Raw genomic sequence first — 19772 nt, forward strand, 5'->3', positions numbered from 1 at the left:
CGCTCTCTCTCTTACGCACGCACGCACGCACGCACGCACACACACACACACACAGTCTATTTTTCTCAGCAATATTTGTCAATCTTGCCAAAAGCACTGTAGTATTGTTATTATTTACAGTACTAACCTGTTACAAAGCTCTTTGCAGAGTACATAGAGCTAGTTACACCACTCACTGGTCCAGAACGGGGACGACAGTACGACACCCCTGTCCACTCTTAGGTAATTTTGGAGAGGAATCCAATTAATGTACTGTATTTGTATGCTTTTGAGGTATGGAAGGAAACCAGGATGGAGCGCATAAAAGCATTTGGGTAAAATGAACCGAATATGATTTAAAGGATACCTAAACTCACAACTCAAAGTTACGTTAGCCTTGAAGCTATATTGTGAAGCAAAAAAAAAAACAAAAACAAAAAAAGATGACAGCCCTGGAATAGGCCACCTTAATATGAAGTCAAGAATAACATCTATCACGTATCTGTCCTACCGGTCTTAGCAAGAAGAATGTAGAGGATGCCCTGTTTATCATCTTATAGAAAATACCAGTCACCTGGCTGTTGCCATTCACACCTGCAGTAATCATACGACCATCAAAGTCCCATTTGTTTCAAGTCATATACCGGTCTACACTCTTTGTAATAAATCTTTGTTGGTTGCTATGGGCAACAACACTACACCTTTGTTCGGCACCATATCACAGGAAGTATGATAACTCGACTCTCATCACAGCAGCAGCATAGGAGATAGAACTTCTTAGACGTCGTCAAAGTTTCAGGAGTTTATTCATTAAACAGATATACAGATGCTTATCTCTACATGTTCGTTACACCTCAGCAAAGCAATTGGTCTCTAGTAAGTCCTCTTTGCGTTACAGGCTCTTGGTCCATTCCTTTTGAATGGCAATCAGGCTTTCTCTTATGTTACAGCTATACTACGTTGCACTTAGGCCTATATACAGCATACAGTTAGATAAGATGACAAGACATTACAAAAAGAGTAGAAAGTGGAAGTCATCAGCCAGAAGTCAGAAGAAGCCCCCCGGGAGCTTGTTAGCTCTTCTTATACTAAACTCTAAAGAGTTAAATGTGACATCATCTGAGCAGAAACGGATCACTAACTCATCGCCTGCTATTGGCTGATAAGACACCGTGATATCATGACAAGCACAGTCTTTACTGTGCATGGCCTGGAAAATTCCATGTTCCAGGGACCTGACTCTTAATCTAAAAAGAACATTGTTTACCTTTAGGAAATATGAAAACACTCGATGTTTACAGAACAAGACTCCCTCTCTGTCTGTACATCGTAGCCTTGTACAGTCCGAATCACAGTTCTTCAGTGCTTCCAGAAATGCTCCTTAAAGGTATACTTTGCAAATCAAGTCTTTTAAATAAACTCAGTTAAAATAACTGAGGCCTACAAATTCATATTATACTTAAATTCTAACACTCTTCAGTGCTGTGGAGTCGGAATCCAGGAGTCAGTGCGGGAGCAATTTTTGGGTACCTGGAGTTGGAGTCAGTGATTTCATAAACTGAGGAGTTGGATGATTTCTGTGCCAACTCCACAGCCCTGGTAGGTATAAGACTAAGGAGTCGAAGTCGAGGAGTTGGAGCAATTTTAGGTAACTGGAGTCGGTGATTCATAAACTGAGGAGTCGAAGTCCGATGATTTTCCGGAAGAAATAAGGGCCTATTTCCACCACACGCAGATTGGATGCAGAAAAACTATGGGCCTGTTTCTACTAAACGCGAGTTTTCTGATGCAGATTTTCCCATAGGCATTCATTGGAGTCAGTTTTTCTGCATCCATTCTGCATCAATTCTGCATCCAATCTGCATGTAGTGGAAACAGGCCCTTAAGGTGGGGATCATTACAACTGTCAGGAAAGTAACAACCTTTTAAAACAGAGAAAGATGGCAGCTTTCTTATGCTTTTGTCCAAATTCCCTTAGCATACTTAAAGTACAAGTCCAATCATTTTTATAGAGAAAAAATGTGATAAGACTCCATACTAGACAGCCTTACTGCCCTGTCCACACACTGACAGCATTATAGCATGTCCATCCATTGAGACCCTGTAGGTTTCCAAAGTTAGAGGAGCTCCTTAAAGGGGAACTTCAGCCTAAACAAAGATACTGTCATTAAGTTACATTAGTTATGTTAATTAAAATAAATAGGTAATATAATCTCTTACCTACCCTGTTTTAAAAGAACAGCCAAAGGTTTGCGATTTCATGGGGGCAGCCATCTTTTTGGTTGAAAGGAGGTGACAGGGAGCATGAGACAAAGTTTCAACTGCCCTGTGTCCTGATCACCCCTCCCAGCTGCGTGCTCTAGGCTTCATATCTCAAATTCAACATTTTTACTAAAAAAAAAAATTGCACCAAAACAGCAGAGCGAGAACAACATCAGACATCCCATCATGCTTTGCACAGCATCAGGGGAAAAATGCCCGGGCAGTTTTCTTCTGTGCAGCTAAAAATTAGGCTTGGGTAAGAAAAGCAAAGTTCTGATGCTGTGAAACTGTTAAAGAAACACCAAGCCTTTTCAGTACTGCTGAGTAGATTTTTAGTCTGAAGGTTCTCTTTAACACATAGCTACTAGACTTAGATAACTATCTTCTTTCCCACCCTAACCACTCACTAACAAGTGACTCATCACATTCAGCCACTAGTACCTCTCTCCCCTACTGTATCCTCTCCCTGACCTCTTCGCTTGCAAGCCTGATGGGCAGGGTCCTGGCCACACCTCACTTCTTTATTATATAGCTCTGTGTAATACATTAGTGCTTTATAACTAAAGGATAACATTAGTAATAAAGTGGCAAAAGGTGCATGGTTGACGCTCTCCTGCATGCAAGTCCAACTGGTAGCAGAGACCATCTACAGCTACATAGAGATCCATTTAACAAAAATTACGGTGCTGAGAGACTGGTCCTAACACCAGTGTATCTACATGAAACAGATTGTCAATGCTCTAACTGGCTGGTGCAATCTCTTTACTAAATTGAATACATAGATTTAAATTAATATAGGTACAGTACTTACATACTATACTGTCTAACAAATTTGACTGCTCCGTTTAAAAGATATTTACTCCTCTTTGAAAATCTACCTATTGTTGGAAATTCGAGAGGCTTTCATGTGCAATGTGCAATGCATCATTCCAGAGTTAGGGCCGGTTCACAGTGCATGGATCAAAAAACTGATCCATGTATAAACTGATCCGTTTTTATTGGGCATCCATTTTTTATCCGTGAACCTTCCTTTGCATTACCACGCAGTCAATACAACGCATCAGTCGATATGGAAGAATTATCCTCCCTCAACTTGCGCTCCATTTGGCAGAACGGGCCAAACGGATCTCTTGGAATGGAGCAATTTGAATGGATCCTTTTGACAAATATAAGGTTCATTCACATCCGTTAAATGGACCGCTTTTAATGCCACTGTGAACCGGCCCTAAGGGGGTGTTGAATGAGGGCTGTCCACTCCTTTCAAAGTAATAATCCCCTCTTTACTGGAATCATAGTTCCTTTGGCAGCAGTCTTTGCTTGATGGGCTGTGGGCTCGGTACTTGCTTTGCTTGGACATCTTTTTATTCTAACTCTATGTCCTCTTGCATAGGGGACATTGCACACCAAGGATGGGAATTCACTTTGCCAGGTTAATGCTGCTGGCAGCAAGGTGCAGTGGACACCCCTCATTCAACACCCCCTAACGCAGGAACGGCTCATTGCGCCAAAGCAGGGCACAGTGCAAATGAAAGCCAAGATTCTCGGCTTAGAAACAATACGTAGATTTCCAAAAACGAGTAACTATCTTTTAAACAGGAGATAGTAAAATTTGGAAGATGGTAGAATACATAAATATAAATATATATATATATACACATATATTCAGTGGTGTGAAAAACTATTTGCCCCCTTCCTGATTTCTTATTCTTTTGCATGTTTGTCACACTTAAATGTTTCTGCTCATCAAAAACCGTTAACCATTAGTTAAAGGTAACATAATTGAACACAAAATGCAGTTTTAAATGATGGTTTTTATTATTTAGTGAGAAAAAAAACCCAAAACCTACATGGCCCTGTGTGAAAAAGAAATTGCCCCCTGAACCTAATAACTGGTTGGGCCACCCTTAGCAGCAATAACTGCAATCAAGTGTTTGCGATAACTTGCAACAAGTCTTTTACAGCGCTCTGGAGGAAATTTGGCCCACTCATCTTTGCAGAATTGTTGTAATTCAGCATTATTTGAGGGTTTTCTAGCATGAACCACCTTTTTAAGGTCATGCCACAACATCTCAATAGGATTCAGGTCAGGGCTTTGACTAGGCCACTCCAAAGTCTTCATTTTGTTTTTCCTTCAGCCATTCAGAGGTGGATTTGCTGGTGTCTTTTGGGTCATTGTCCTGCTGCAGCACCCAAGATCGCTTCAGCTTGAGTTGATGAACAGATGGCCGGACATTCTCCTTCAGGATTTTTTGGTAGACAGTAGAATTTATGGTTCCATCTATCACAGCAAGCCTTCCAGGTCCTGAAGCAGCAAAACAACCCCAGACCATCACACTACCACCACATTTTACTGTTGGTATGATGTTCTTTTGCTGAAATGCTGTGTTACTTCTATGACAGATTTAACAGGACACGCACCTTCCAAAAAGTTCAACTTTTGTCTCGGCGGTCCACAAGGTATTGTCCCACAAGTCTTGGCAATCGTTGAGATGTTTTTTAGCAAAATTGAGATGAGCCTTAATGTTCTTTTTGCTTAAAAGTGGTTTGCGCCTTGGATATCTGCCATGCAGGCCGTTTTTGCCCAGTCTCTTTTTTATGGTGGAATTGTGAACACTGACCTTAATTGAGGCAAGTGAGGCCTGCAGTTCTTTAGATATTGTCCTGGGGTCTTTTGTGGCCTCTCGGATGAGTTTTCTCTGCGCTCTTGGGGTAATTTTGGTCGGCCAGTCACTCCTGGGAAGGTTTATCACTGTTCCATGCTTTTGCCATTTGTGGATAATGGCTCTCACTGTGGTTCGCTGGAGTCCCAAAGCTTTAGAAATGGCTTTATAACCTTTACCAGACTGATAGATCTCAATTACAGTACTTTTGTTCTCATTTCGTTCCTGAATTTTTTTGGATCTTGGCATGATGTCTAGCTTTTGAGGTGCTTTTGGTCTACTTCTCTGTGTCAGATCGCTCCTATTTAAGTGATTTCTTGATTGAAACAGGTGTGGCAGTAATCAGGCCTGGGGGTGACTACAGAAATTGAACTCAGAAATTGAAAACCATCATTTAAAACTGCATTTTGTGTTCAATTATGTTATCTTTGACTAATTGTTAACGATTTTTGATGAGCAGAAACATTTAAGTGTGACAAACATGCAAAAGAATAAGAAATCAAGAAGGGGGCAAATAGTTTTTCACACCACTGTGTGTATATATGTTACGGCCAGAACCCGAAGTTTGGCCAGAACTAGAAGTGGCCGGCCACTTCGGGTTCTGGCCGGCCAATGCGCGAACTGGCCGCTGCGCTGCGGCCAATGTGAGAAATGAAACAATTCCTGTAAGGTTTAATGTGATGTTGCGGCCGCAGCGCAGCGGGCAAAATGTATCACACATCTTTACTTTATTCAATGGCATTAAGCCGCCCGGCTTTTTCCTCTGCCTCTCTCTCCTCCTCCCCCCGCCTCTCTCTCCTCCCCCCCCCCCCCGCCTCTCTCTCTCTCCTTCTCTTATGGGCACAGCCGGGCGGGGACACGCGTGTCCCTCCGGAGTCGTTCGTCGCGGCAGGGGAATCCTGCCGTTCTTGCAGAGCGGGTGCTGGCAGAAGCAATGTCTGCAGCCTCCCCGCTCTGCTCTCCTGCCGCGAGGAACGACTCTCCTGGACACGCGTGTCCCCGCCCGGCTGCCCATAAGAGAAGGGGAGAGAGAGGCGGGGGGGGGGGGAGGAGAGAGAGGCAGAGGAAAAAGACGGGCGGCTTAATGCCATTGAATAAAGTAAAGATGTGTGATACATTTTGCCCGCTGCGCTGCGGCCACAACATCACATTAAACCTTACAGGAATTGTTTCATTTCTCACATTGGCCGCAGCGCAACGGCCAGTTCGCGCATTGGCCGGCCAGAACCCGAAGTGGCCGGCCACTTCTAGTTCTGGCCAAACTTCGGGTTCTGGCCGTAACATATATATATATATATATATATATATATATATATATATATATATATACATACATACATACATACATACATACATATACACACAAAAACGTGAATGAAAACCATTTGAGAAGGAATGCAGAACAATTGAGGCTTATGTAAAATCAGAAGCGTTCTACTACCTCTGACATCAGACTTGGGCCGTCTGACTCATGCCTACAGGCAAAGCAGACACATTTCTTCCCTCTAGGTTTTAAAAATCAGCTGGTTTGCAGTGAAGACATACTTTTAATGAGTTGTTCAAAAACATATTTAGTAAATTGCTCTCTTCCATGTTATCTTCCTGTGTAATGACCCCGAGGTGATGAAACACAGGTAACACAATTTCAAGACACTATAAAAGCAATGCATCGTTTGCCAACAATGCAAATTTTATGCAGTTATTTAACAATAAACCTCCCATTTCAAAACTCCAAAGAAAGAGTGCTTATGCACGCAGCGGTTCACTTAAGATTTGGCAATACTTTTTTCAGACATTTTGTATACTAATACTACTATATAATACAAATTGTCTATGATTTGGTGCTAATGATCTTTTGATTGGAAATTATTATTTTGAACCCAAATCCTACCACAACCAGCTCAGTTTAAGTGAGATTTATACCAATCAAATAAAAGCAATTACATTTGCCCCAAATCCCTTTGAACCATCCCTTTGACTTGTCCCTCAATGTTAATGAAAGTTCTGAATTTTGTTTACATGCTAACTAACCTCAAGATTTTACATTCGCCATATGACCATAACTCGCGATTGGCCAAGTGTCATGGCGAACCAGATGTGATGATGTGGGACATTAGGTAAGTGGGTATCACTGAACTGCAATTTTTTACCCAATTTTCTAATATTATGTGACAGTGGGCCTGATGCACAAAATCACAATGATACTGCCATGCACAGACAGTGTACAGTCTGCCCCTTGGAGAAAATAGCCCTGGCCTTTTCACTCAGATATAGAAAAGGTAGAGGCCTTTTTCTGCAAGGTGTCAGAGCTACATGCTGGAACCTGGCTGATATTGGGCTCCACTGAATTTTGTTATACAGACAACATGCTGGGGCATTCACGTTGGCAATGACAGGCCGGAATGGCTGACAGGGTAGAGTGTCAGCTTCCTGGCCAGGAACTTTTTGTTCCCAAAACCAGATGCCAACTTAATATAGCTTTAAAATTCCTAAGCTTTGGCAGGGATGAAATGCCTTTTATGTTGCATACTTTCAATCAACAAGATTGTTATATGCAAATTAGAAGAGTTGGTGGAATCCTAAACCGAGGAGTCAGGGCTGGAGTTGGAGACGGACGACTTTTGTAGCACAACTCCACAGCCCTGTTACTAACGCGCGTTACCATAACAACAGTGGTGCTACTCGAGTACCACGGGTCGTGCTAATAGTGTAACTCAAGGTACTTGCTGATGGTAGTAAAGGTAATATTGCCACACGCTGTCTGCACACGGCAGTATTACAGCGATTTCGTGCATCAGGCCCACTGGCATTAAACCACCCTGGTTAACTTTATAGTTGATATTAACGCAAAGAGGAACTGCCAGTAACCATGAGGCTGATAAATTTGCTAAATCTACTTACAAACACACAAATACAGCACAAACTGGTAAATACTTAGTAACAGTATTTCGGACTCGATACATGGCAATTACTAATCCTAGCCAGAGCATTATGACAGTCTATCCAACAGTTTTTCAAATGAGGGAAAAAAGGCATTATGAAAGGTTAACTATTCCACAAGCTCCAAAAAGACATATACAGGCCATGTATCATCAGCATATCAAGCACCAACAGGCCTGGATGTGCTTATTATAACAAATGTTGAAGCGACGTCATGGTGTGGCGAGTCTGGGAATATTTTCAGTATCGGAGTATCCAATCCTCAGGACGTGACATTTCCTAATTGGTGCAATGATGCAGTGTTTTTCCAAAGCTATGGGAAGAACCAAATAAATAGAGGAATATCTTTACTTTATCTTCGCCTCTGAGTACAGTTTATCATTTGTTTGCTAATACACTAAGTATAATACATTTAATGCAAAATTGCTGCTTAAAATGTTCATCCTATTTTTCCCTAATTAATCTAAGTTATTAATAATCACTAAAGTAATAAACAGGATATGGATATGAATTCTCTATTTATCATTAGGATGCCAAGTCATAAGATAACTAATTAAGTTGTGTCAGGTAGGTGCCGAGCACATCACTTTCCTTAATCTGTCATTCACAATGAATCCAGCTCATGTGAAGTTAAACACTAGACAATAGACAACCGGCTTGACTGGCAGACCATATGCTCACGGAACTAGTAAAGGGATCCACTGAACCTCCTACCAGTTCACGACATACTGTGGCATTATGCTGGAAACCGCTTCCCTGGACTACTTACTCCAACTTGCTGCAGAAACTCACTTTCCAGTCACAGCGCATTTAAAGTTTCTCTTAACCCTTTAGCAGCCAAATAAAGTCAAACTTTATTTGGCTGCAAGGCCGAATTGTTCCTGCCGCTGGAGAAGTGTCACTTCCCCAGCCTGGCAGGCTCAGTAGGATATGTGGCGGCAGAGAGCTCTCATATATACCTATCCGGACGGCTGTAGTAGCTTCTTCTTCCTGCACCACGGCAGCGACGTACTCCCGACATGTCTTCTCGGTTCCGATCACATGACTGCGCTCCAGGAGCCCATGCCAGCATCACAGTGCCACCTGGTGGTGGAAGAGGGGTGATGGAAGAGTTTCATCACCCTTCTACCACCACCGGGTGGCGTTGTAACGCTGACACAGTCTCCTGGATACCGAACACACGCCATATCATGTGAATGGGACATAGAAGACCTGCCGAAGTCCATACCTGGCAGTGTAGGAAGAGAAGAAGCCATCTGGAACAGGTAACTATAACTGCTCCCTGCCACCCGCTCGTATGGCTGCACTAGGCAGACAAACAAGATATGCCGACAGAGGCTGTCACTTCACAAGCAGCTTCAAACAAAACATTTAGTTTGAAGCTGCTAAAGGGTTAGTAATGTGAACTGGTAAAAGGGTCCTAAAGGGTCCATTATCGGATTAATACATGCCTATAAAAAATAAATATGAAAGCAGTCTTTACTCATACCTCATCTAACAAGGCAATCTTGGTGACAGGCGATTTATAATGACAAGGTGGAAGACAGCTCGCTCTATCATTACTGATAATGGTTCCATCACAAAATGTAAACATCACCCTGAAACTTTTACATGAGATGAGAAAAACTATCAATGTCATATTTGTTTTATGTGACATGACAATCATGTGATGTAAGGGTACTGCAGGAAGTAACTGCATGCTAATAAGATGATATCATGGCCATTCATACTGGAGCCGCCTGCATGATCAAATTTCATTTGCATAAGAGCAAAGCTTTCTCACAAGGATGCAGAAATATTACAGCTGTTGCATGGGTGGTATCTTATACTCTGTGCATGTTAGACTTGGCACTGGGAGACACCAATGATCAGAATACTAGTAAAATGCACTTACCAATACTTCTCCCCCATTGAATGCCTAATAGTGATGGTCATGTCTAGGAGAACTCATGGAGAAGTATGTAATCAGTTTGGTTAGGTGATAGATATGCAAGTCCCTGATTTGCTAGTCATGATCATGTGCTGAAGCAGGATGTGATAACAGCAAGTCAGAGCTTTGCAAATCTATCAGCTGATCAAACAAATCACCTGCTTCTCCATGAGTTCTCCTAGACATGACCATCACTAATGTCTAACCTTAAAGTAAACCTGAGATAACGACAAAGAAAAAATGTACACATACCTGGGGGTTCCTCCAGCCCCCTTCAGGCTAATCAGTCCTCAATCATCCAGTAGAAGCCCAGGTATCTCCGCAAGTCGGGTGTACTGCGCATACACAGCCTGGCCATTCGAAAGCACCCGTTCTGCTCCCATCCCCAGAAGCGTTCTCCATCTGCGCAGACACAGAATGCTCCAGCCGTGGAAGCACGATAGAAAGCGTGCACGGCCGGATTGCGTCGACTGGCCCCATCTTGCGGAGATACCAGGGCTTCTACCGGATGATCCAGGAAAAGGAGGAGGATGGTGAGGGACTGAGTAGCCTGAAGGGGGCTAGAGGAAGCCCCAGGTATGTATACATTTTTTCTTTGTCATTATGTCAGGTACACTTTAACCAACCCCACTCTCAGTAATTTTGCTTCTGAGACCTTACCTGCCCCTAATACCTCTTCCTGATGCCTAACTGCTGATAACCTGGCACTGCATAATAGCAAAAGGCTGGAATCATAATTAAAGCACCCTATAACTTTCCAAATCATTAGTGCTAAAGTTAACTCCCCCTTGTACAGTCTTCTGTGGATGAGAAGTCTCTGTAAACAATAGGCAGCCCTCATATTTCTTCAGGAGGGTAACATTAGTCAGGATTATAACTGAAGTATAGCTTAGGGAGAAAACGTGGACTGATTTAATATATTAACATGGAAGTACGCTTATCCTTTATATCAGAAACACCCCAGCATGCTGGTGTATTAATCTACTCAGTAGATCTGCAATTCTCAAAGCCTTTATTTGCTGCTCATTAACTCTGTTAACTAAGTGCTTGTAAAGGACATGGAAATCTCTATAATGTCCAAAGCCTTTGTTTTCACAGGCTTCATTAACATGTGATACGATCACCTATGCATATAAATTGAGATGTGAACACATCACTCTCATAAATCTTTGCTGGAGCAGTGCAATTGTAGCCCTTTAAAGTGAACCTGAACCGAGTAAAATTATTTAAAATAAACAGATGTACTTTTGAAAAAATATCACATACTTACCTCGCCATCTGTTCCTCTCAGAAGCTCACCATTTTCTTCTTCTAACAATTCCTTCCATTTCTGACAAGATTTTGTCAGAACTGAAATATATCAGTTGCTGTCAGTTATAACTGAATGGACAACTGATGAGCAAGGTAATGTCCATGTTTCCCTATGGCTCAAGTGGGCGATATTACAGTGTAACAGGGTGCTGACCAGAAAAATGTTGTCTGGTAATGACCATTTTCAAAATGGAGCACGGACAATTCCATTGATCACAGTGGACAAACAGGACGCGGGAGAGGAGAAAGAGATTGATGAATAGACTACAAGGGAGGTAAGTATGACGTATGTATGTTTATTTTGAGTTTAATTTTCAGATTACGTTTGCTTTAAGAAAATATGTCTTTGCCATCCTGCAAGAACATGTGAGTAAAAAAAGCATCAGAAAAACTTTGAAAATATGATATATTAATACTTTTATATTTTATATATACACATGTATCTGTAAGCATCCATCTATTTAAGTTCACAGATCTTTGTTTGCTTGCAGATTGTTCCTCCTCCTCCCCTGGCTGTGTCTCAAGTTACAGCCTTGTACAATCCAAGTCTAAATAATATTCACCATGATAAATGACACCATAACTCCGATATCCACAATCAATCTTAGCTTTAAAGATACATCCATCTTCAATAATGTTGATGGGGATTCTGTAAAATGGGAAACGTGACTATTTTGCCGACCTCCGAAAACTGTGGGGGGAAGGAATCTCTGAGTGATGGCTGTCAGCCCACATCTGGCGGCAAAGAACATAAATTAGCTGTATGCAGACAAAATGAAAAGGGACCAGCCCTGACTAGAAAACTGACTCCCTGGCCAGAGCTCATTTCAAAGGTCTTTCTGCAAGGTTTTCTCTCTCTCTCCAAAGACTTAAGTCTACAGATGTACTTTTTTCTTTCTCATTTGCTGGCTAGATAGCCAAATAAATTGACCCTCTGGCTGCCAGATGCATCAACATTACCTGTGCCAGAATAGCATTTACTCTTAAAGTGAACCTGCCACTACCTTCAGCAAAGTACACAAACGGACACAGAGCACTGGTTACCAAAAGATTTTCAGGTCTTGCCATGCCACAAAGAAACTTCAAAAGTCCATGATGTATAACATTGTACATTACAAGCAGAAATCTTTACCGTATTAGCATTAAGCAAGTAAACCATGACACATGACCTGACTTGAACTCCCGATAGCTCATTCAGGGCGTTCACAGTATAAAGTGTTGCAGTGCGTTATAACACAAGTTATAATCGCACAACAATGTGCAGCAACGGTCCTACAATTGGTGCATACACATCTGTGCATTGCCTCCATAGTGCGTTGGGTTCCATTATAATGAAGGCTGCGCTGTGTGCTAATGGATATTGGGTGATAACCGTGTTCCAAATGAATGTTGAGGAGGAATCCTGCACTGTGACCCACGCATAGCCGGAGGAGCCTCTTTGTGAAATCCATTGTGATGTGCTACATGAGTAAACCTATGAAAACATTCCTCTGTTTATAGTAAGATTCTGCCCCATCCCTCTCTCCACGTTTCCTGTGGTTGCTCATCAGACCATGTGACCTCCTCACATCTACAGTCACCAGCAAGTTTCTCTTACATCAGTGTCTTCTTCCTGGTGTAAAAGTGGAACTCCAGCCAAAGGTATTAAAACCTAGATTAGTCAAACAGCTAACAGGTGGTGAATTCACTAATTGTCAGCCATCACTACCGTGCAGAGGCATGTGTGGGGTGGCTGAGAGGAGGCAAAGCATTTACAGTGTTGTGCCCAATTTAATAAGATCTGCCAGGACGCCACCCACCATATCTGGTGGAACCCACCAGTCTAGTAGGTAGCCACATGTTTGAACATCCCATTTATTTGCATTATACAAATACTGAGTGATGGTCAATACTGGATGGTGCAATGCTAATAGTTAGCTCGCCCTTGATTGTTTATTTGTATGAAATGGGAAAGACATTTCCCCTCCCCGTCCTTCAATCTAGATTGTAAGCCTTTGGCAGGGCCCTCTCTCCTTGTGTATCATACTTGATTGTGCACTCTACCCAGCGTAATGTGAACTTGTATTATTGGGACTACCACTCCAGTGTATGATCTGGCATTGTATTACTATCAGTATTGTGCTGTGTGTATCACCCTTGTTATGATCTGTAATCTTATGTATTGTACAGCGCTGCGTAATATATTGGCCCTGTACAAACCCAATAAATAATAATAAGACATAATGGGCCCGATCTAATTCACTTTTCTCACTCTGAATTTTTAGTTTACAGTATGCAGTATGAATCTTTAGTTTACAGTATGCAGTATGTACATTACGACATCTGCTCATTTATAGCACTTAAGACGTTAAAGCTGTCGCAGTTGTCGTCTTTATGAACATTTGCTCATTCTGATTATATGGATATATAATGATTCATTCCATGCTTTTCCTGGAGATAAATTCATAAAACTACATACTGTACAGTACTGATCTCTAACAGAATATAAGATGCAAGATATAATGTTGTGCAGAGTACCCAGTTAAGTCATGGTGAACCAATACACCTAGGATTTTATAAGGAACTAAAAGGAACCTAGAAGCCTTCTAATAAAAAAAGCTATGCTAAATACAACTTTGGTATTAAAAATGATTCAGCTTCACAGGAGCAAGAAAGAGCCCTCTAAAGCGGAACTGAAGTCTCTTTAAAAAAATAAAAAAGTTTCACTTAGCTGTGGCTTCTGCCAGCCCCCTGCAGCCGGCCTGTGCCCTCGCATGTTCCAAAACGATCCTCAGTTTCCCTACAGCGGATCACTTTCACTTCTTCCATCGGTGTCCACTGCGGCTGTGCAGCCCTGGCTGCGTGCATCCTTGTTTACGCTCCCATCGCTGGGAGCGTAGAGATTTTCTATTAATGCGCCTGCTCAGGAACCTCCGGGCCACGGGAACTCGTTCGAGGATATGCGTGGCCAGGGCGCAGTGGACGTCAACTTAGAAGTCGACTTCCACTGCATGAAGAAAAGTCACCCGTGGTGGGGGAACAGAGGTTCGTTTTGAAATGGCATGGGCACAGGTCGGCTGCAAGGGGTTGGCAGAAGCCCCAGCTAAGAGAAACTCTCTTTTTTAAAGAGACTTCAGTTGCGCTTTAATGCATCATATCTGCTCAGTTACTATATATGCAAAAACGCCTACTTCCTATCCATAAAGCCAGATCAATCCATGTCATGCACCAGTGAAAACCAACCTAGCCTAGAACAGTCTACAAACTGCATATTTATACACATCTTTACTAGCTTACATGCATAAACAGTTAAAGGGGTGGGTAGTTTAACTATGTATTTAGTGAGTAGGGATGATCAAATAAAAAAAAGGAGTAGAAATTTCCTTCAGTCCATCATTCCACGAATATGGGGCAAATTGAATCTTGCAATAATTTTACCGATCGTGATTTACTGAACAGAATGGAAGCCATACAACCCTATATTCTACATAGCTAACTAAGACTATTTTACCACCAAATGTTACATTTCCTATATGACACAAAAATATGCATGCAGCACAACCAAGGCATTTGATACTCTGTTGTGTGAACAAAGGCATAAATCTGCAGACAGCAGGTATAAATTTAACTTCTATAGGAAGTAGTTCCTTAAGATATTAAACATCTTAAAAGGGACCTATACTTCCCTCGACCATAAGGCTGCAACAATGGTATGAATGGCCACTGCATACCAGCTTCACTCTCCTCCTTTCACTTCCCTCCTGTCTTGGCACATGCCCCAGAGGGTATATGCAACATTACATTGATAAGCAGACAATTCTGACAAGTATGTGTGTTGACCTAGGATGTGGAGGCTGTGCTAACAAATGAAAACCATAGGCAGCTTGCAGCTGATAAATGAACATGGATAATAAGCATGGCTTTCACTTCCTCATTAAAGAAAACCTGAACTGAAAATTAAAAGTCAAAACAAGCATACACAAGTCATACTTACCTTCCATGTAGTCTACTCCTCGGTGCCTTTCTCCTGTCCCGCGTCCTATTTGTTCACTGTGATCAAGGGAATTTTCCTTCCTCCATTTTGAAAATAGCCATTACCCATAACAGCTTTCTGGTCAGCACACAGTTAAACTGTAACATCGCCCACTTGAGCCATAGGGAAACATGGACATTACCTGGTACATCAGTTTTCCTCTCAGCTATAACTGACAGCAACTGATATTTTACTGACAGCAACTGATATATTTCAGATCTGACAAAATGTTGTCAGAACTGGAAGGGATTATTGTCAGAAGAAAATGGTGAGCTTCTGAGAGGAACTGATGGCGAGGTAACTATGTAATGTTCATTTGAAGTTACCTCGTGTGTTTATTTTAAATATTTTTACTCAGTACAGGTTCTCTTTAAGTGGAAATTTGAATGTTTGAAGAGTTTTCCACTCATATCAATCAATGACCACATGGCCTATTTGTATACATTTAAAAATGTGTATAAATACTACTGCATCAACAAAAAAGGGTAATTAAAAATACATGTAAAGCCCCATTCCAGGCACAGATATTTTCCTAATGTTGTGTTGTCACTAAGTGGCAGATCTCATCTTTGTCTGTATACAATCTCCTTGATTAGCTGATGTCAATCCGTCAAATATAACGTACCTAGTCAGGAACTCAGATAGTGTCCATTTCCTGTATAGCAGACCATCATTGCTACAAGCTACAGTCTTTGAGAGATTCAAATACATCTGCACGGTTTCTAATTCCCGATTCATGGGAGCAGACATATTGTTTACAGCCTGTGCTTTCAAATGGGCTTATCTGCCATAGGCAGTCATGTGACACAGGGGAGGATCAAATTACAATTTGAGATAAGAAACAAATGAGGGGGGGGGGGAGGATTAGACAGCCTAAACTCTTTGAATACACACAGGGCGCATTTTTATGTTTTCCTTCTGTCCTGTGCAAGAGTTCGTGTCCACTGTGAAGAACTTGTTACCAAACTTTGGTGTATCATTGCTCCACCCTGGTTGCCCCTAAGACACGACAGCAGCTAACAGTCGGTGAAAAGGCAGGTTGGCGTATGTGTGGCGAGGTGGCGTGTGTGCACAAGCCGTGGGTTGGCCAGCACCACATCCAGAACGATGATGCATGTGCTTCTTCCCCCTTGCCGCGTAGTGGGCTCCACCAGCTAGTCCTGAATAATTTACTACATTCTACTATATTTCACTACGGAGTGTCTTTAAGGTGTATTAACCCTTTATCTGCATAACATCACATGGTGTTTCCATAATATGGATTTATGTTATACTCAGGAGACCATAAATGTGAATTCCTTGGTATTGGGAAAATGATATAAGCAGGATTAGCATATTCTCAAGTTCTGTACACAAAACTGCAATTTCGTTGTAATGGCTTTCAATGCTGATGAGGGCCAAGGTGCAATTTATTACAACTTGCATCCTGGGAATAAATGAGAGCAATATGCATTCCCACGGCCTGACTTTGTTTCCCTAGTCCAGCCAACGCGAACCACCTGAGCTCACTAATTTGCCTTTTGGGTAAAGTAGGAAATGAAATGACAAAGACGGATAACCTGCTCAGACCTTGCAACATAAGGTGTTCCTATTCACAATAGTGATGCCGTTCTGTGAGGGATAAGGCCAAAATTGTAATTGCTAAGCTGTACAAAGCCCTGTGCACAGATACTCACACATGTAGACACTTTTTGCCTCTTTTCAAGGACATTTTAGATCTCACTGACCTACAAATAAGGTTGATTAATTATGGCTCTGAAGCAACATGCTCAGGTTTTAAAACTCTTACCAAGTGTTTTGTGGTTTGTTTGTTTTTAAACAAAGATGAATGTAGAATGCTTGTCAACAGTTTCTGTCAGCATAGTCTACTGTTTTATGCAGGGTCGCCCTTTGTATTTTCATGGAGCAAAGAAGTGTCATGAAGTGACCATATTGCCCCTCCCCCCGACTTTCTGATAAGGCACTCAGCAAAGGGGACTTTAAAGTGAACCTGTACCGAGTAAAATTATTTAAAATAAACACATGATGTAGCTGCAAATGAATATTACATACTTACTTCACCGTCAGTTCCTCTCAGCTCACCATTTGCACCTAACAATTCCTTCCAGTTCTGACAATATCTTTGTCTCTCAGGAAGCTGAAAGCATTGGGCCCTTTTTTACTATATCAGTTGCTGTCAGTTATAACTGGAAGGACAACTGATATGCAAGGTAATGCCCATGTTTTCCTATGCTCAAGTGATATTACCGGCTAACGGAGTGCTGATCTAGAAGCTGTTACATATTAATCACCATTTTGAAAATAGAGGACGGAGAATTCCACTGATCACAGTGGACAAACTAGTGGCGGGAGAGGAGAAAGAGATTGATAAGCAGACTATGTGGGAGGCAAGTATGATGTGTGTATGTATATTTTGAATATTTATTTTTAAAGTTCAAGTTTGCTTTGAGGAAATACAAGTAAGGATTGCCCATCAACAAGCTTGTCTGCACTATGCAGGTGCAAACCGAATGGGCGTGGCTTTTTCTGCCAATCCCGAGTGCTGCCTCCGTGCTACTGCATAAGCGTGAGCCATCCTGCACCTGCAAAGTACAGTCGCGCTTGTTTGCATACGGGAGAGCAGCCATGAACTTCAGTGATCCCAGTGCTGGAACATCAAAGGAAGGGGCTTCACTCTATACCAAGGTAATTATGTAACTGTTTCTGTTTTTATTCTCACAGGTTTGCTTTAAAGAAAACCTATGAGGTTTGCTACAGCCAGTTTCAAATCCTTTCCTCAGGAGGGGGAGCCTCTAGATCAGGGCTGCCCAATAGGTCGATCGCGATCTACCGGTAGATCGTGACCGCCTTCTAGGTAGCTAGCGGCCTCTCGTTAAATGTTGCGGCCGGCAGCTTATCATGTTAAGCTGCCGGCCACTGGCCAATAAGGATGCAGGGGAGGAGAGAGGGAGGAGAGAGGAGGCACGGCCGCTACGTCATGGCTGGGGGCGGCGGTGGGTAGCGTGCAACGTGCGTTCTTGTAACGTGCCCGGCGCCACCTCCAGCCATGACGTAGCGGCCGCGCCACCTCTCTCCTCCCCGCCTCTCCTCCCCTGCATCCTTATTGGCCAGCGGCCTTAGCCTGCCAGATTGTTCCAGGAGTCCAGGACCCTCAGCGCCGGATTGAGGTAGACACATACCTGGCTAACCTACGCTGCAGGCACATATACCTGGCTAACCTATACTGCATATATGCCTGGCTAACCTATACTGACACATACCTGGCTAACCTACACTGCAGGCACATATACCTGGCTAACCTATACTGCATATATGCCTAGCTAACCTATACTGAAACATACCTGGCTAACCTACGCTGCAGGCACATATACCTGGCTAACCTATACTGCACATATACCTAGCTAACCTATACTGACACATACCTGGCTAACCTACGCTGCAGGCACATATACCTGGCTAGCCTATACTGCACATATACCTAGCTAACCTATACTGACACATACCTGGCTAACCTACGCTGCAGGCACATATACCTGGCTAACCTATACTGCACATATACCTAGCTAACCTATACTGACACATACCTGGCTAACCTAGGCTGCAGGCACATATACCTGGCTAGCCTATACTGCACATATACCTAGCTAACCTATACTGACACATACCTGGCCAACCTACGCTGCAGGCACATATACCTGGCTAACCTATACTGCACATATACCTAGCTAACCTATACTGCACATATACCTAGCTAACCTATACGGACACATACCTGGCTAACCTAGGCTGCAGGCACATATACCTGGCTAGCCTACGAGGGGGGGGGGGGGGGGGCTTGCTTAGCATTTGAGACGTTGGTAGATCTCCTGGCCTCGGCAAATTTTTAAGTAGCTTGCGAGCCAAAAAAGTGTGGGCACCCCCGCTCTAGATCCTGGAGAAACTTTCCCCATCCTTCTCAGCCAGGCCGATCCAGCCATGAGACCCCGGAAGTGCGGCCTTACTGCGCCTCTGCTGTAGCACGGACCCACTCGGGCTCTGGTGGAAAGAGGTTAACCCGATTGGGTCCGTTTACTTTGCAGGCACAGATGGCTCGTGCATGTGCAGTAGCACGGACTCAAATCGGGCTCGGCTTTTTCCACCAGCACCTGAGTGGGTCCATGCTACTGAGCATGCCCGAGCACTCGACAATCGATTTTTGGGGGGTCTCAGCACTGGAGTGGGCAGGTGGAGGAGGTCTGGGGAAGTCTTCTCAGGATCCAGAGTTCTCCCCCTCCCAAGGTGAGTACCCCATAGAGACACTTTTATCCCTACAGGAACACCAAGTACACTATTAAGGTGCGTACACACGCCGGACTGGAGGCAACGACTGGTCCGTCGTTACCTCCCGCTGGGTGGGCGTGCCAACGACAGTCCGGCGTGTGTACGCACTGTCGGCGGACTGATACGGCTGCTTCTGAGCGATCCGCCGGGCGGATCACTCTGAAACAGCCGTATCAGTCCGCCGACAGTGCGTACACACGCCGGACTGTCGTTGGCACGCCCACCCAGCGGGAGGTAACGACGGACCCGTCGTTGCCTCCAGTCCGGCGTGTGTACGCACCTTTACACTACACAATTTAAGGGTGCATTTAATATTGTTGTTTAAACACAACGGCTATTTATGACATCCTGACAGCTT

At 43.1% G+C, this 19772-nt stretch overlaps 1 protein-coding gene across 1 annotated transcript in view; it reads right to left on the reverse strand.

The window, feature by feature from the left end:
• The window catches only part of TSHZ1 (teashirt zinc finger homeobox 1), a 138550-nt gene that overhangs the window by 79249 nt on the left and 39529 nt on the right, over positions 1-19772 (reverse strand). The window lies entirely within an intron of this gene.

This window comes from Hyperolius riggenbachi, chromosome 5, assembly GCF_040937935.1.
Source record: "Hyperolius riggenbachi isolate aHypRig1 chromosome 5, aHypRig1.pri, whole genome shotgun sequence".
Lineage (NCBI taxonomy): Eukaryota > Metazoa > Chordata > Amphibia > Anura > Hyperoliidae > Hyperolius > Hyperolius riggenbachi.